General features: G+C 36.9%; 1 long non-coding RNA gene across 1 annotated transcript in view; it reads right to left on the reverse strand.

The window, feature by feature from the left end:
• The window catches only part of LOC123644661, a 142,970-nt gene that overhangs the window by 17,415 nt on the left and 105,376 nt on the right, over positions 1-20,179 (reverse strand). Inside the window, exon 2 of the long non-coding RNA XR_006737204.1 lies at positions 5,630-5,813. This is a non-coding gene — a long non-coding RNA (uncharacterized LOC123644661). The remainder of the gene's footprint in view (positions 1-5,629; positions 5,814-20,179) is intronic.

Consider the following 20,179-nt stretch of genomic DNA (forward strand, 5'->3'; position numbering starts at 1 on the left):
GTGCAGACAGAGCAGCAGGAAGGCCTAGAGGGAAAGTTAGGATTTTTTTTCTCAGAACAGAGCTTGGATCTTTTCAAGCATATTTGTTTGAAACCCCACAGTTCAGCACAAGGCAACACGAAATAAAAGGATTTAGTCTCACATAAGTTTTATCATATAGTCGTGTGTGTGTGTGTGTGTGTGTGTGTGTGCGTGGCCAGTTGTTGGTGTCATCTATAAAAGAACATCACTACATAAACTAGCAAACATCTCGTTTTAAAAACTGGATCCTGAGAAGCCATCAGAATGAATTAAGAGCAAAATGCATGCATGCCTGAATAACAGAATAAATCCACTTGTGGGCTGAGAGTAACTGAATCCCTGCAAAAGACATAATAAATTGACTTGTTGCCTGAGGATATTTAAGATTGAATGTCTACCAAATACAATGATTTTTTTGGTTTGCAGAATTTTATGCTGAGTTGTTCCTTATGGAAGTAAGATGCTAATATACCCATACTGCTTCTAAAGTTCACTCCAAGACAATATGACAAGGTTATCAGCATAAAGGAATACACTTGTATTTCCCTTTGTTGTATCACGATGAGATGAAGTAAATTCATTTCATATTTGTACGATGTTGATAAAGATTAAAAAGACAAGTGCTAGAACTTAGTCTTATTTGACATCATTTAAGGCTGTATTGCATTTCATCATGAGAATATTTCTACCTACTCTAATTTTGGTAACGACATTGAATGAAGAACATAGTGATATAGCTGAGGGATGGTCTGACTTGCATGGGTTGGCCCACAGACAATTGTTGTCTATAGAATCGCAGCTAGATGGTGGAGCAATGATGTTTACACATGACCTTGAGATGCTCTTAATGCCAAGGTATATCAGTGTACATGCATCAAAATAAATTATTACAATTAGCATAGACATTATGGAAAACGGTATGGAGATTTCTCAAAAAACTAAAAACAGAACTACCATATGGTCCAGCAACCCCACTACTGGATAGTTATCCAAAGGATAGGAAATCAGTATACCAAAGGAATACCTGCATCTCCATGTTTACTACAGCACTATTCACAATAACAAAGATATGGAATCAACCTAAGTGTTGGTCAACAGATGAATGGATACAGAAAATATGTTATATATGCACAGTAGAATTACTATATGGCCATAAAAAAAGAATGAAATCCTATCATTCATGGCAACATGGATGAGCCTAGAAGACATTACATTAAATAAAATAAGCCAGGCATAGAAAGATAAATACTGTATGATCTCACTTGCAATAGTTTCTAGAAAAGGCTATTGGATCAAAGAAGTTTGGGTTGGTTTTAGTTTTGTTTTGAAGATAGGTGATGTTGCGGCATTTTTGTATGCCAATAAGAATAATCCTAAAAAGGGAAAGAAATTGATGTAAGAAATGAGACAATTGTGGGATCCAACTCCTAGAGAAAAGGAGATAGAAAGGTTTAAAGACACTGGTAGAGGGCTTGGTCTTAGCAACAGAAATAAGTCTAAACTTTTCATACGATGGGTAATTCAGTAATTGAGTACAAATGCTGAAGTTGGTTGAATTGTTAGCAGAAAGATAAGATAATTCACATTCAATCATATTTATTCTCTTTCTAAAGTAAGCTTCAATTTTATGAACAGAGAATACACAGATGGAGAGAGGATATTTGAAATATGAGAAGAGAGAATGTTTGAAGGTCTCTGAGAGCAAAGAAATGCATTTTCTCAAGAACTTTGCCTAGCAAAGTTCAGATTTTCAGATTTTTGCTGTTATAGAATTACACAGAATAAGTGGATAATTGGGTTTGCCTGGGTTTGGGATTTTGCCAGATAACTAGTATTGTGGAGGGAGAGTGGAGAAAAGGGATTAAGAGTATTCTTAAAGGAGTGTTCTAGCACTAGCTTGTGAAACATATAGGCTGAGTAGAAGGGGAAGTAAGAACTGAATAGAGGTGGTAGATGGTGGAAAGGAATCAGTCAGGTCCGTGGGTTTAAAGTTTGAATAAGGTCAGAGAATGTTTGCTGTGAGAATACAAAGGAAGTAAACTAAAAGGTTAAAGGTGAGAAGAAGATGGTCAGAGAAGAGGAGGTTTGGAAGTAAAATTTTCAGGGTGCTATAAGCTGTGATGATGGCAAGATAGCTCAACTAGGGAGGAGAAAAACACAGTTGGAACTAACACGGTCCAGGAACTAGGATACCAGGGAGTGGGATGGACCCTGCAGTCCCTGTCTCCTCCACTTATTTGCTGGTTACATCTGACCAGGCACTTATGTCAGTATTCCTGAGTACTTCACCTAAAAAAGGAGGATAATAATATAAGCCACTTCATAGAGCTGCTGGGAAACCCGAATAAGTTCACATAAGTAAAGCGTTTTCAACTGTGCCTAGCACATAGCAAGCATTCAGCAAGTGTTAGCAGTTAGTACTATTTGCATTTGTATTATGTATTTCTTTTTTATCAAATGATGGTGAAGGTTCTGAATATATTGAGTGCTCATTCTATGATAGGCACTGTTCTAAACACTTATCTTTTTTTTGTTGATCTCATTTAAAAATGTCCTTATGAGGTAGGTACTATTGTTATACTCATTTCACAGTTTACAAGACAGAGTACATCCAGTAAATGACAGAGACAGGCTTTGAACCAAGCCAGCCTGGTTCCGTATTCTCTGCCCTTAACCAGCATCCTATGCAGTGATTGACAGGGAAGAGGTGAGGTCAGGTGGCGAGGATGCAATGAATGAGAAGACATTCATTCTCCTCACAGTGAGTGAGGAGAAGACACGAGGAATGAGAAGACATTGGTAGTAGAGATATGAGAGCAACAAGGAAGGGTAACGGATAATGAAGTCCATGACTTGTATGTCAAAGAATCTGGGGTTTTGAGGGAGGAAGGAGGAGAGACAGCCTGGAAGTGACAGTGGGGAACAAGGTTTACAACACACAGAAGCATTTCAAGCATTTCCGACCAAAGGACAACATGAAAAAATAACTTCAAATTTGGGCATCTAGTAAACTTGGCAGTTCCTTAGAATTCTGTCCTTGTCATTGTATTTTTATCCCAGGGAGCGGAAGTTCTTGTGAAGCCCTGTCCTTTAGCCCAGTCTTGCTAAGAATCATACTCAGTTTAGGGGTGAAGCTATCAAGTTAACCAATGGGATACCAAGATGATGTTTTATTTTTGGTGACCCTCAGACCAATTTCCACATGCAACTATTATTTTATTTTATTTATTTTTTTATTTTTTTGCTTTCAAATTGAGGAACCTTTTCTGTAGGCTTTTATTTTATTTTATTTTATTTTTATTGATACATAATTGTACATATTCATGGATTCCATGTTACATCTTGAAACAAGCACACAACATACAGTGATCAAATCAGGGTAACTGGGACAAGATTTGCCTGAAACATTCATCATTGCTTTATGTTGGGAGCATTTGAAAACTTCTGGGTATTCTAAATACAGCATACTATCATCAACTATAGTTGCCCCATTGTACCACTGAACATCAGAACTTCTTTCTATTAAACAGAATTACCCCTTCACTAACATCTCTTCATTACCCCATCCCACCACCCCAAAGAAAACTCTCAAATTTAGGGACTTTTCTGCATGTGAGATATTACAAATAGTATAACTAAAATGCAATGTTTCTAATTCTATTTCTTTCCATGGCAGGTTCAAAGATAGATAGATAGACAGACAGACAGAATGCTTTCCAAAACCAAGTAGACATAAAAGAGGGATCAAAAAAGTGCAGATAACCAACTAGGTTCAGGCTGCCACCTACATTTGTGTGGCCCAAGAGCCAAGGATGGCTTTCATATTTTTAAATGATAGAAAAATTGAAAAGACTAATAATATTACATGGCATGCAAAAATTATATAAAATTCAAATTCTAAATGAAATAACTTAGAACACTTTAAACCTCAATTAAATAAAATGTTATTCCCCAGAAAGAATTCCATTCTTCTCATTCCATTATAAAAATGTGTACTTGGTTATTATTCTTATGTTTTGAATTTAATCAATAAAAAATCTTTGGAAATTATTTCTTCCCTTGTTACATAATCACATACATAATATTCTCAGTTTTACCATTTAGCCTTAGAAGGTTAAAATATTTGCTGTTTGGATTTTTACAGAAAATCTTTGCAAGCTTTTTTGACTCAATCCAAAACCGCTTCCAAGGTCAATTACATAACAAGAGTCTATTGCTATCTCTCTTCCCTCACATCCTAACAAACTGTAACTCTTGTGGAGTAGGAGAATAATGGGTAGACAAAGTTTATATTACTATAGTTATCATCATGTAAATATTATGAATGTGATATGTTGATGTCTTTGTATATGTGAAGTCATTTGATCACATATTCATTCACCTCACAGATATTTATTGAGCACCTACTCTATACCATACACTGTCCTGAGTGCTGAGGATACAAAGTTGAAAGTACTAGTCATTGCTCTCAAGAAAATCACAGTTTTATTATTTTATTATAGTCATAATTTTGATAGAATTTAAGAAAAACAAAGGATTTCTATGAAATTTTCCTTTACATGACTATGCTCTCCTCTTTCACTCAATTGCCAGCTATTATTGGTTATTGGATTTTATTTTTTATATAACAGCTGATAGATTCACTGGTTTTTTAATCTCGGCTGGAAAAATGGAGTAAGCAAATATGACATCTCTCTCCTACTTTTAACTCCATTAGAATAAGTGTCTTGTGACCTCTCCCTTCTATACTTTCCTCCTATTATGTCATTTAATTAGTTGGGGTCCTGGCATGCCATTTGGATAAAGTCATTCAAGGTCTGTGCCTCGGCCAAGCTGAACTGAGCATTGCCCGTTATCATAGCAATTGTGTTGCTCATCTGCAGAATCAAGACCCAAAGCCATTTTCGTATTTTTCAGTAGCTAACTGTTATCCTTTTCTTTCTAAATTGTCTCTGACATCAATTGCCCTGCAGGATTTCAGTGTGGGTTTAGGAGATTGAATAGCCAATGAATACGAGACATTCTTATAGCATGCAATCATAACTTGTATTTAGCTTTCATAACAGAATCTTATCCAAAACCATCTCAAAGATGCCAAAACCAATCCAAAACCACTTCCTAGGTCCATTGCATAACAAGTGGATATGTTCTTTCTCACCACATCATGAAGGGCACTACGTAGCTGGATGCCTCATCAGATGAATGTGAAAGTATTTGTCTGGCTATTATGTTTAAGCTACAAAGATTTCAGGTTCCATGCTGTTTATTGAACATTTTTCTGTTCCCATTCATTGCTATTCCTCCTTTAATTCCTGGGAAGAGTCTGTTGCTATCTCTCTTCCCTCACATCCTAACAAAATATAACTCTTCTGGGAGTAGAAGAATTGGGAATCTAAGACTTTTACATAACACTCACGGATCAAGAAATAAAGGAGAAACAAAATGAGTATTTAAGGGTTGCATTGATAGAAACAAAGGGACCAGGGGGCATAGAGTTATTTTAACATTAAAAAAGCTTTTTCATTTCCTAAGTATCTTGTTTCCCAAATCTCTATGGGCATCATTGGGTTACCTGCCTTGGAAATAGCAAGGATTTGGGAATTCTTACTTGGTTCAGCAGTCACCTCTTCTACAAAATGTCTTCTGTGGTAGCAGTAGAGATTCTCTGTGAATCTTGAGTCCATAAAAAAGGAGTGCTCATTCCTTTCCTTTTAGGTTACAAATGCACAGAGCTGGAAGGTCTCTCGTGCTGTAGCCAGTGAACTTTGTACAGAGAGGAGGGTTTGGCAAGACTGGAATGGAAAGGAATAAAAGAATAAATTAAAGGCTGGAAGGGAAAGAAATTAGAGAAAAAACTTGACAGAAAAATTAAGTATGCAGGGAGGTTGGTGTTACATGTAAACAAAATGGTCAGGGGCCCAGATTATGCAAATTGATTCCAGGCAGCTCCACACTCTGCTCCACCTCCAAACCCAGTCAATGAAAGGACATTTCTTCAACTGTTTCTCATGGTCTCTAAAACTGCCAGCATTATCAACATTCTTTAAAAGTGTATTAAAAGAGATATGTATTTTAACTTAATGAAACCAATTTGATGCCGTATTGCCTAAGAAAGTAATATATGAGCCGATTCATAAATTTTTGAGCTTGGGTTAAGCCTGATCTACACCCACCACCATCAAATTTAGAGTCTTCAATCAATTCCATGTTGTAAATTCCACATCTCTGGGAAGACACCACTATACTTTAGCTTTTGTCATAATCCTTACATTCATTCTAGATTCCTTCATCTCTCTCACTATCTCTCCAAACTTTGTCATAAGCAATCACCAAAATAGGCAATGTCTATTTGCTAAGTATCTCTCAGATCTGTCCCCTTCTCTCTTTCCACACTACCACTGCTTCTATCCAGGCCATTCAGTCCCTTATTTCTGATGTAAACCAAGTGATCTTATTTTCTGACTCTACTTAAAAGAGAGACTTTTCTAAATTGCAAATCTGATCATGTTACTTTCTTGTGTACCTTTTTTTGTGGCCTCCCATGGCCCTCAGGCTAAAGCTCACAGCTATCCCCATTTGTACAGTACTCTTCCTTAGTGGCCTTTCCAGAACAAATCCTCTCATGTCTTTAGGGGCTTTACATGCTCAGTACCATTTCTTCCAATGTTTCAAGCTGTTGCAAGCTTTTGTAGCTTTGTTGTGATACTATTCTTGCCTATGTGTTTCATAAAACTTGTGTGTTCCATAAATGTAGGGACCATGTCTTATTTATTGTTGTAGCCATGATACCTGACATAGTATCTGGCACATGGTAGAATGAGGCAAAAGACTGGTAACTTATAAAGCAAGTTGACAATTTCAAATGGAAGTGGTGTTTGCTGGCTAGGTACAGGTACCACAGTGATATCTATGAAGATATCCCAACAGTCCCAAGAAAGCATAATGGCCCCCCAAATTTGGGCCAAGATGAGAAGGCTAATGTGACTGATGGGCACAAGGAACAAAAAAAGAAATGCTTAAAAACAGTCTACTGCATAATTTTTCAGAGGGCTGGCCCTGATGTAAAGGGTGGCTCAAAAGGAAATTACTGCCCAACACAGGAGTAAAGAATACCAATTATTTTTCTCTTAAGTAGGGCCAGACCAACTCAACAGAAAACCAGAGAGGATGGGCACTGCATTCCTGGAAGGAAGCTGCCGGTGCTGGTGCCATCAGCCTGGCTGACGAAGGAGACATGATCCAGGAGCCACCCAGCTGAAAGCTGGTACACCACAGACAGACACGCTTCTTGGAAAAGACCTCTGGCAATTAGGAATTCAAGCTTAGCCCCAACTTTTCAGATGAAGCCTTCTAATTTTCCTTTTCCCTCCCGTGGGCTTCTTCCAGGAAACCTGCCTTGTCCTCTGCTGTGGTTGGAAAAGATCAAATGTGCCTTTTACCGAAAAGGCAGAACTTTTCTCTCCTCCCTGCTCCGCTATGTATACCCACATGTGGTGGCTCATACAGGGACACTCCTGGGGCCTGACATGGGGCCACCTCCAGTCTGTGCTTATTACCTTATGTATGGAATGAGAGGACATGAGGTCAAGGTGGAACATCAGACCTACTAGACAGTAAATGATGATAGAATAATACAACCATGAAAAACACCACTTTGAACATAATTTTTCTGTATATCCTTTGAGCCAAGACAATATTTTGCATGTTTTTGTACCATTCCATTACGATTTCACTCATGCTAACTAATTTAATCAAAACTTTACCAGGAGAATTAGACAGAATTGGGAAAAGCACATGGCCTATCCTATCAATTGCAAATAAAAAAAAATTAGTTATTGAAATGAGAGAAAAAGATTTGACTCCATCATGGCACCCAATCTTTTCTCCTAATGTTCCAATAAGGTTTCCAAACTTATCCAGACATTCTCTACCTGCTTTCCATGGATACACAATGTAACTTTCCAGTAGGTTTCTTCCACACACTCAGCTCCTCCAGTCTACCCAGTTGTACCAGTACTTAGAACCATCACAACATAGAATCATTCCTCTTCTACTTCTGTCTCTCTCATCATCTTGTGAACTTCTGGAAGATAGGTATTTGTCTCAATTATCTCAATTTTTCACCCTCAGGTGACTCCTTTCTTCTAAATACTACTTCCTGTACCTCACTGCTAGGCTATAAACTCAATATACCCAGGGTGTGCATACTGTATTTCAGCACATAGAAGACAATGCATACATTTGGTTGCTTGTCTAATTTCGTCAAAATGTTAGTTGATCACATATTACCATGTCCAGAGTTTTGTACTCAAGTATAACACTGCCCCTTTTTGAAGCCTTCATTTTCTCACATTAAGTTAAACCCTGAAGATGGATTTTTATTATCGTCTTGGTGTCAACCCATGAGACAGCTACAAATGTGCAGGTGTTAATGCTGAACATGATTTTGAATTTAGGGCAGCAGTGGTGATGTGATCTAGGTCATTTCTCACTCAGGATGCTTGCAGGAAAATGTCTGCAAAGCTCAAGCAGTAGCCCCAGTGGAACTAGAAAATCGGAGTAGTCCTGGAAGTGTAGAGACCATAGAGTCACACAGGACAGATATGGAAGGGACATGTACTGTCTTTTATAGATTGCAGAGTTCCTGGCCCAGGACCAGCCTAATTTTTTGACAGTCCCACAGTATTTTTAGTCATTGGGCTGACCAGTTTTCTGTCTGAGTAATATTCCTCTTTTGCATGCTCAATTTTGATTCTTCCTTCCTTTCTTCCTGATGTTAAATGGTATATTTACTGTGTATTGCTAAATCACTGTCATATTTCTTGTGTTTTTTACTGCTAACATGCTCAAAACCCTTCCCCCCTATCTGGGGGGTTGGGGGAACCATAACTTTAAAAAAGTAAAAAGAAAAGCATGGCTCTTATATGAACAGACATATTCCATTCTATTTTCTACCACATTTTGAGCCCTTCCAGCTTACCAGGCTTCGTTAAGCACTTAACACATATCATTGCATTTAATACTCCTCACATTGACAGCGTAGGTACCTGTTTTTATCTTCAGTTTTATTTATGAGGAAACACAGAGAAACTTTCCCAAAGTCATCTGCCAATACATGGTAAAGCCAGAATTTGAACCTAGGTCAGTGAGATTCCAAACTTTTACTCTTTGCTACTAATCTTCTATAACTGAGGTCTGTATTTTCATTTCCCTTTGCTCTCTCCAATTCTGACCATGTTCATCAATTTCAAAAGAATTCTTGTCTAATAGAATTGTGTGTCACACAAGATCACAGGAATCACAGGACTTCTTATCTCACCGATGACATAACTAAAGCCGAAGGAAGTTAAATGACTTATATAAGATGTCAAAGACACTTTATGCCATCTCAAATCAAAACTAGGTTTTTCTTGTCCTCCTGCTGTTCTTTTACCCGTTACTCTATGCCCCTTATAGTTTTACTATGATTTTTTGATGAGCAGTATTTCTTTCCTTCAGAGAAGCAGCTCTATTTTGGCAAAGGAAACATCTCAGAGGAGAGATCCAAATTTACCTGACCCTTGAACCACACAGGTGTTAGGGATACCAATTCCCAACAGAGGTGAAAATACATGTATAACATTTGACTCCCCAAAAACTTAACTACTAATGACCTACTATTGACTGGTAGCCAATTGATTAACACATATTTTGTATATTATACATATTCTACACCATATATTATTTGAAGCTATTATACTCACACTGGATAAACTAAACCTTTCAGATGCTTGAAGCATCTTGGTTATGAAAGATGATTGTGTAAATGCAGGATGTTGATTCATACTTTCTCACTATAAGTTACCCATAGGAATTCACTCAGCTTGTGGATGATACTAAATACCAGCAAGGCCATACTACCCAAACTTCAAATTGTGCCTGTTTTTTTTTTTTTGGAATGACCTCCCATGCTCCTTTGTCCTTTCCTTGTCTCCCGGCATTCATCTTCTTCCCTGCTTATCTACCACCTGTCCATAGTTTGTCACTAATTTGGCTGCCCAAGCATAAATTTTACCAACCTCCTTTTCTACTTCATCACTCAGTCTCTTCTTCCTTCCCCTGAATTCTCATTTCCTAAGCTAGATGATCTCACTCGAGGTCTTGGGATTTCTATTGTTCTTTTCCTTCTTTTCCACTACCCCTTTCTATATGCTGAGAGCACCCATGACCTTTCAATACCTTTCAACCCAGCCCCTACAGAGGAATGGAGCAGTAATCAAACTCAAAAGCACATGTGTACAGAAGACGCTCTCTAGGAGAGAGTACATTTAAAGACAGGTAGCAATACAGGGTCTTCAACTCCCTTAATGCAAACCAATCACTGTTGGCATCCTTGACCTTCAAAGTTAAGTTTATTCATCCAAGTCTTGTTAATTACTGCTTTATTCCTCATTGTGATCATTACATTACTTGTTCCTAAATATATGGTTTGTAATTTCATTAGATGACAGTGAATACTTTATTTATCCTTTATTGATAGGATTTATTCTTAATTTAAAAAGCAATGCAAGCTAGTTTTACCAATCAAATCAAAGAAAAAATTAACAATCTTACTCCATCCCATTTCTACCCCATTAATTCTGAATAACCAATGTTATAGTTTAGTATGTATTCTTCCAACCCATTCTCTATGATCCAAAAAGTTATATTCAAAATAAATACATATTTTCACACAAAGATATACACATGTATAAATAAAGTATACTATTGTGTTCCAAACACAGGATCATTTTATGCATATAGATCTTTTGCTTGCATTTATTTGTTCTTAATAACATATCATGGACAACCCTCTGGTCATTATATTCTATGTTATAGAGTACAATAATTTAGTCTACTTTTCCTCTATTGAGAGATATTCAGGCTATTTCCAGTTCTATTGCCACTATAAATAAAAATACAGGAAATATCACTGAATATAGCTTTGCATTTTAGTGGCTTTTCAAACTGTAAGAAGTATTTCTCAAATTGGGATTACCCAGGTCAAAGAATATGTGCATTATTTTCTTGAAAATGGGTGCTTAGAGCAATTCACACTCTCATTAACAACATCTGAGAGTGTCTATATGCTTAGCAGACTTACAATATGATTTTAAAAATTCATAAAAATCTTATTGTGTGTACGTACATACAATGTGTGTCTATGGGCTTGTGTCTTATACAGTGAGACCTTTAAAATGAGGGCACTTGAGGTGGCAGGAACAGAAACAGTGGGTTCGGAGCCACGTGTAAAGATGTATCCTAACTTTTTTGTACAGGCTAAAGCTGGTTATAAATAGCTTCTATGACCCTTCTTGGAGTGTGAAGGTAGAGGTGGGACATTTTAGAAAACATGAATGTAGCTTTTAGGAGGGGTGTGGAAAGAGGGACGATAGTGTTCTTGCCAAGAAACCCTCAAGAAAATTGCTCTGATTTGATGTATGTAGATGAATAATTTGGCCAGTTTCTTTATTTTTCTTTACTGTCAATCTGTGCAGCCACTTGTTCCCTGCAGTAGCTCAGAGTACACGTAAGGGGCAATAGAGTGTGTGGTTAATAACAGTGATGGAAACAGTAGCAGTAGCTAACGTTGACTGAGTGCTTGCAATGAGTCAGGTGCTCTTCTAAGTTTCAAGTTCAAGTCCCTTGATACCACTGTCCACTATATCACCAACACCCACAAACTGCGTCTTCTCAGGATGTCGACTTGGTCCAAGCCACATAAATGCCCTGATGGTATGGACTGTTGGGAATTATGTTTGAGTTTGGCCCATTCTGCCTACATCTCTACCTTGCTGCCCCCATTCTCTTCTCGATCCCCTATAATCTGTTTCCCAACCACATTGCTCCACAGAAACTGCTAAGGAAAAATTCACCAGGTGGCCAAATCCAATAAGCACTGTCTTCTGTTTTCTTTCCTTTTACATTTGGCCACCAATAACCTTTGTGAACAAAACTTCCACCTCTCTTAGCATGAATATTAACCATGTTAACCCTCTTTCTTGGTACCCCTCCATTCCTCCTTTCTGTTTTCCCGTCATTCCCCTTAAAGGCTGATGTTTCCCAAGATTCTAAATTTAAATATTTCATCCCTCGCTGGAAAATCCAATCCATATCCATGAAACCAATTACAATTTATAGGCTTCCAATATACAAAACTAAAACTCCAGGCCTGAATCTCTTCTGAGCACCAAATCTTTATCTTCAACTACTGAGCAGAGGCACCAGAGGTACTCAACTATGATTAGAACAAAACTCACCTTTTTTTGCCCCTTAAACAAGCCTGCTCTTCCTCCATGTTCTCTGCATATCATGACTATCCAGCTGGCACTCATATCACAAGTCTGAGAACATCATCCTAAATATCTCCTTCTCTCTCCCTGTCCGGTAATGGTAGCAGTCATTTATTGCATTTTGATGTGGAGCCACATTATTTTCATACTTCTATCCATTTCATTAAAAAGAGTCTCACAAAATAGCAGCTCTGATCTCCATTTCACAGATGATAGAACTGAGGCTAAGGGATACTAAGCTACTTGCCCAAAGTCATCCAGATAGTACAAAGCAGTAAGGTAATATAACGGAAGACTATCTGACTTAAAAACCTGTGCTTTTTCACCTGCACCACCAAGCGGCTTCTCACTCAAGTCCCTGTACTGATAGCAATTATAATAGCCAACGTGTATCAAACCATCAGATACTAAGAACTTTTCACAAATGATTCTATTTAATCCACCCAGCAACCCTATGAAGTAGGTACTATTATCCACTTTTACAAATGAGGAAACAAAGATTCAGAGAATTTTACAACTTGCCTTGCATGAATGACCCAACCAGTTAAGCTGGAAAGTGGTAGCACTCAAAACCAAACTTTGACTTTTGTGATTTTCCCTCCCCTCAAAGCACTTGAGTCTGCCTCTCCCTCTTCATTACCACTGCTACCACCCTGGTCCAAACCCTCATTATTTCTCCCTGCACTATTTGCCTCCTTCTTCTCTATTCCCACTGAGCCCACTGCACTCTGTACCTGGCTCCTTTATTAGCACAGAAGACATTATTCCCTAACAGCTTACTTGTGAGCAGCTTCATAAGGGAAAGTATTTCATCTTATTCATCTCTATTTCCATCTGAACATCAGTACATTTTAGATAAATGGATAGATAGTTGTATATCTCCCCCAGTCATCAGGATGGCTTACTGATAAACAAATCTCTAAGGTTTCATCTCAGCCACCTGTGGACAGAGAGACAGATGGATGAAAAAATGGAAAAGCAAATCAGCACATTGATACCACCACAGTCTTCTCATTTGATTTTCTCTACCAAGTAATTGACAAGGTGTAGTCAAATGGAACACAAGTTTATTATTTGTCTGTGTTGATTTTAAACATGATAACGAGTTGCAATTGAGTATGGACAAGGAAAAAATCTAGTTCTTTATCCTATAATCACATCTAGCATTAAATGTCATGAAGCTATCCCCTGTCATTAAAACATAAACCATGACATATCATATGGCGTGGACATATCATGTACAGCGCTATGTGGTTTTAAAAGTGATTTTGTTTGACCACAGAGTTTTCAAAGATGTCAAGTTCCTATGAATTAGCATGATGGTGGGGACTTCAAAAATGTTTTCAACTTTCAGAAGGATTGGCCAATACCTACCCAAACACCAAAATTTGTAGCCACAAAACTTGATTGCTTTGCAGAAGACATTTTTATCTTCCCACAGACATCAGCTGAGCAGTGCTTGCTAGACATGGTAAGCCTAGAGAACCAATGAGAAAAAGGAAACAAACACCGGTCTCCTTCCCAACATGCCAGGAAAGAGACAGTGGGGAGATGTTTAGAACACTAGAATTTGTCAGGACAATAGTCCATTTATAAATCTCAATCTATTCTTAAAGAAATACTAGGTTCTATTCCTCTTAATATCTGAAACTTTGCTGGTTTCTAAAGATGGCAATTCAAAAAGAATACATCCAGTCTTACTCACTTTGTGTGAAAAAAAATTTACTCTACCACAGATAAAGATGGAGTCCCTTATCCATGAACAAACCACTAAAATTTATTCCTGGGCAATCTTTTTCTCTTTCAATGAAAAAAAAATCATTACAGATTTTGACATATTATGAGTTAAATACAACATTTCTCCCTTAAAATAGGTAAGATACTTTATCCTTTATTATCTACAACTGAAATGAAAACTGACTTTTACTTTTAAGCTATCTTTTACCAAGTTACTAAAAAAATATTTGGATAGCATCTACCTCACTAAATCAGATAAACAAAATAGGCAAAGGGATTGGCCAGGGAGTGGAGCAGTTTCAAATCTATGTCTTATCCCGATGTGTCAATCTAGGAAGATTCAGGATGGCCAATGCTTGGGGGCTGAGCTCTACCCTTGACAATCTGGGTCAATGTAATCTTTGGCCTGAAGGTCACTGGTGGAGCTTAGCTATGCCTGGGAGGCCAAAGTGCTGGCATGCTGTGTAGCCATGAAAAAAAACAGTTTTTAACATAGTCTTTGTTTTAGAGGCTTGCTATCTGTTCTAATATGCTATGTATGTTATATATGTTATAATATGTGAAATATCCTAAACAGAAACACAACTGCAAAATGTGCAACTTGAAGAAGCTTCTGTCACCTAGCCCCTGAGGCCTCAACTCTGTGAATCAGAGGGAACCAGAGATTTTGTTCTTCTCTGGGAATCCCTTCTCTCCAGTAATGATGACTGCATTTTTGACTGCCCATTTCCTGAAGCCTGCCCCTCAAAATTCTGTCATCAACCAAGTGCGCTTCTACTTCTAGTCTTCCTGTCTCCCTGTCTTAGTCTGTTCAGGCTGTTATAACAAAATACCATAGCCTGGGTGGCTTACAAGCAACAGAATTTTATTTCTCACAGTTCTGGAGGCTGGGAAGTCCAAGATCAAGGCGCCAGCAGATTCAGGGTCTGGAGAGGGCCTGCTCTGCAAATGTGGTGCCTTGTCACTGTGTCCTCAGATGGCAAAAGGGACGAGGCAGCTCTCTGGGGCCTCTTTCACTAGGATACTAATCCCATTCTTAAGGGCTCCACTCTCACCACTCTCAAGACCTAATTACCTCCCAAAAGCCCCACTTTCTACTACCGTCGCTTTGGAGGTTAAGATTTCAACATGTGAATTTTGGAGGGATACAAACATTCAGACCACAGCACTCCCTAAATTACCTTTCTCACAACACAACAAATAGCATATATGAAAATATACATTTATAAAGGTGTCACTCCTCAGTATAAAATTAATGGCTCCTTATCACCCACAAGACAAAATCCAAGTCCCTGGACAGAGTCTAAATCCAGTCTCTATGAACTGGTTAAAACCATGCTTAGAGGGAAATTTATATTTATATATTTTAAAAAACAAGAAAAGCTAAAAATCAAAGATCCATTTCAAGAAGTTAGAAGTATAGACTAAATGCCAAACAGATGATAAAGACAAAGAAAATAAATGAGATAGAAATTAATAACAATGAAAGCATACAGTGAAGACAATGAACAACCCAAAGGCTAATTCTTTGGAAAGGTTAATTGAATTGATAAACCTCTAGTGAAAAAAGAGAGAAATGGCACAAAAAACTACAATACGGAGGAAAGGGAGCAATCATTACTGCTTCAGACATTCAAAATATTATAAGGACATTATATGGATGCCAGATAAAAGGCACAATGTGCAGTTAAATTTAATTGTAGATAAACAACAAATAATTTTTAGGATAAATATGTCCCAAATATTATTTATCGGGTATAGATCAGAATAATTTTATATTTTATATAGAAATTAAAACCATAATTAAAAATCTTTCTACACCAAACTAAAAATGCTCCAGGTCTAGATGGAATCATTGAGAATTATTATATCAAACATTTAAGACAGAAATTATACCATTTTTACATGAAAATCTTATAGAGAACAGGAAAGCAAGCAATTGCTTCCCAATTCATTTTATGCCACCAGCATAAGCTTGATAACAAGCCAGACAGAACATTACAAGAGAAGAAATAAATCTGCTCAATTTCACTTATTAAAGTAGTACAAAAGATACATGATCCATAAAAATTCAACAACACAACAAAATTGGGTTTATTCTAGGAATGAAAGGTTAGTTGAACATTTTGAAATCAGTCAATATTATTCACCACATTAACACAATAAAGGAAAATATTATATGATTTTATTATATGTAGGAAAAAAGTATGTGACCAAATTCATGTTTACACAAGGATGTTTTGCCCATACCTTGTTCTGACAACAGTGTGTGTTAAGTGATCAGAAATATATGTAATAATTGAATTTGCAATTTTAGATTCCTTCCATGTAAAAATAATTTCAAGTAAATAAACATGCAAATTTGGAAATAGTTTAGCTGTGATGTGTCTAAATCCTTTGGGGAATTATGTTTACATTTCTGGAATCACAAGAATGTGTTAAGATAGGAATGGTTTGGTCTGAGCAAAACAGGGAAAAATTCTCTAAAAAGACAATGTGCTTGCTCTGAAAACCAGCATCATGGTTATAAACCTCTGACTCATGTCAATACTATTATAAAGAAAAAAGCCCCATGCAAATGAAGTAAATAGTAAATTGGGTGAACAGACTGTGCTTTAGCTGGTTCTTCTTAGTTCATAGGTTTGAGAGCAGTAATGGGAGACTACAAGTGTAATCTCACAGGGCTTTAGTCTGGAGTTATAAATAAGACAGATTTCCAGCTTTCATGCTCAGTATAGAGGACTTCCTTGGTCCAAATAAACTAAACCTGCTAATACCCATGCTGTCATGCTTGCTATTCCCAGTGGCCTTTCTTGCATGGAAGGAAATCTCAAAACTTGTGGAAAGTTCCTTTCCCTGGTATGGGGGCTTTTGCAGATTGGTTTGGGTTCCTTGCAATTAAGACAGCATCTTGGGTTGATTGCTCTTGGTAGGACTTGAGCCCACCTAAGGGTTTAGGATAAATAAACAAAAGACTCAACATACATTTTTAGATATAGAGAAAGTGGTTCTTTCTACATTATCAATATCACATTGTACATTAGACTTTGAATTTAAATTTTAAAATTTCATTTGATATTATGATTTAATTTAATATTATTATATGATATTATTTCCTTTGAGGTTAGAGTCTCAATCATAGTGTTCTGATGTCTGGCACTCAAAGTGGAATGAATAAATACAAGTTCAATATTAGGAACAATGTTAAAAAGGCTTTCGATCTTTATGTTAAATATATGAACATAAAGATTGAAATGAGTAGGAGACTTTTAAGGGAAATTAAGTAAAGTTGAATAAGATGAAGCCGGAAAGTATTGCACTGGGTGTGGCAGCCTTAAATGCCAGAGTTTAAACTTTAATCTCTTTAAACAACACTCCCTGTTCAAAAAGCTTCCATGGCCCAGCATTACCTATTGCAATGGTTTTCAACATATGTAAATCAGAGCCCAGGACTTGCAGAAAGGTAATTTAAGTTTTCAGGAATGGTTGGAATGGGAAGGGAGGGGAAGTGAGCATGAACTAATGAAAAGACTGTGTATATTTCTGACTGCTCACTCCTATTCCACCCACAACAGCAAATATTTATCAATTTTTAATGCACTTATTTGCATAGAATATCTCATTTGAACAAAAGCAGTTCACTTGCTTGATTTGAAGACTATTGACTGTTTAGTAGCATTCTATTGTGTGGTTAGTAACAGGGAGAGACTGCAGACACCATTTAACAACCTATGTCAACGGTAGAAAAATGTGAGGCCAGTAGCTTGAACACAGATGAAGTGACAGATGAGGAGTGGGCTAGATGCCCCCAATCCTGTTCCCTCCTCCTCAACACACAGAAATACTACATTTCCCAGCTTTCTTTGCAGTTTCGTTAGTACCATGTGGCTGGAGTTCACCGACTGAACATAGTTAGGAGTGAGGTATGCTATTTGCAGGCCTGTCCATAAAATATTTTGTCTATTCTTCAATATTTCTCATCCCCCATTTCTCCTTCCCTACCTGCTAGTTGTCACTTTGAGGTGACAACATGGTGGAGGCTCAAGAGGGTGAGTCCCCGAGTCTCCACTTGCAGAAAACCACTCAGGACTGCCATCCAATCAGGAACTTCCATATTTGACTTCTTACTAGCAAGTCACAAATTTTAATTGGGTTAACATAGCCTAACCCACTATGATCAATAAATACAGTGAAGGACCAGCATATTCCACCCAGCATAACTGACATCTGGAGGATCATTTGAACATCCCCTTCCACAGTAGGAAAAAATTATGTTAAGTAACGCTTCTAACAAGAAAAAAAAAATGGTCAGAAAATAGAAACATGGTGATTTTTTCCTTTTATACAACTTTTCATATATAATGCCTTAATTTGTGTTTAAATAAAACTAAAATAAATATGACAATATAAGAAAAAAGTAATGGATTAATATTGTGTTTATTGCACTGCTGTATTTTTTAAAGGGAAAAAAACATACCTACATATTGGCCTATTGTGATGGTAAACAATAAAATTGCAGTTCCTGCTTTCTAGCCTTAACTTTATGCAAAATTTGATTTTTTCAAAATTAATTTTCTTCACATATTCATGTTCAATAGGCAATATAGGCTTTTTTGTCAATCTGTTCTTTGATAGTTGATGGAGGAACATGTTTTATTAATTTTAATGTCATAAAATTTCTTTCACATAAAGCAATAGATATACAAACAGCTAAGAAAATTATTAAACATAAATCTAAGCCTGGCAAAGTTTCATCAAATGTCCATTTCATAATAAATTCCAGAAATCACACACTGTCAATATTTTTGTTTCTTTGGTATTAATTACAGTCACTCTCAAATGTTTTCACAGTCAACAAAGTTCCACTAAAATACTTTCACCAGAAATTCATCATAAATTTCAATTACATTTAGTAAAAATTTCTAAGGTTTTTCTTCTGCTTCAGAAATAGTGTCCAGATCTTGGTGAAAATGATCAGGATATTGAAATATTACCTTCTTATTTCTTTTTACAATGTAAAACCAGCATCATTTTTTTATTTCTCTGGGAATTTTTTTTCTAATTTGATTCCTTTTTCTATGTAATGTCCAATTTCTTACATTCTTAACAGTTGATAGCATTTTCCACTATTTCTATGTACCAGTCTTCAAACAAGTTAGAAGTTTGTTTCTAGTCCATAATTAAACCAATTCTGGCTGTTTACAAAGATTTTTGTGTTTGGTTAACATTGCCTACAACTTTACACCAGAAAAAATACAACTCAGAAAACTAAAATTACATACAGCCATCTTTGTTCATTTCAAGTTCATTGTTTAAATGCATATATACTACAGTGGGAGTTGGAAATAAGAACTGTACTGAAATCAAGCTTGAAGAATTCTGAACCACAAAGAACTTTCTCTCAAAATGAACATGGTCGTTGAGTCCACAGGTGTTGAAGGCCAACTGCATAGCTGGGAGTTTTCTCAATTAAATTACACAGAAAATTCAATATTATTAAATAAGTGATATAATGTGCTAATATATATATATATATATTATCAAAACTCAACTGCAATAGAAGAAATTGTTTGGAAATTAGACCAGAGAAAGATTTTTCCACTAACAGTACTTAAGAATTTCTGGGCATGGTGACAATTTAAAAGCAGATCAAATTTTAGCCGGGTTCATTATGTTTTTAAATTCTCTGTGGGTAATGCACCCCTTGACTGACTGCACCCCAGGCAGACTGTTTCTACTGCCCAGTCCTTGACTGAGACACTGAGGACAAGTATATCCAACCCCTGCTCAAGTAGAATGGATGGAGGCTCATGTAACTATCCCGTTGCTGCAATGGACAATAAGCAAACCTTCAGCCCTCAACAGACATAGAAAGGGGCATAAGAACAGGACACTGCTAATGCCTTTATTGATTTCTTTAGGCTTTTTCATCACAATTTTGCAGATAGTTCTGTAAGTGTGTAATTCCACAATAGTCCTGGTTCCAATATTTCCCTGGGAAAAGAAACAGTTCCAGAAATCCCTGACCTGTGTGGTCCATTTCCATGATATTTAAGGCATCTTTCTAAGCATGGATTGTGGCCATCTTCCTTAAACAGACCCCTATTCCC

Source organism: Lemur catta, chromosome 9 (assembly GCF_020740605.2).
Source record: "Lemur catta isolate mLemCat1 chromosome 9, mLemCat1.pri, whole genome shotgun sequence".
Classification (NCBI taxonomy): domain Eukaryota; kingdom Metazoa; phylum Chordata; class Mammalia; order Primates; family Lemuridae; genus Lemur; species Lemur catta.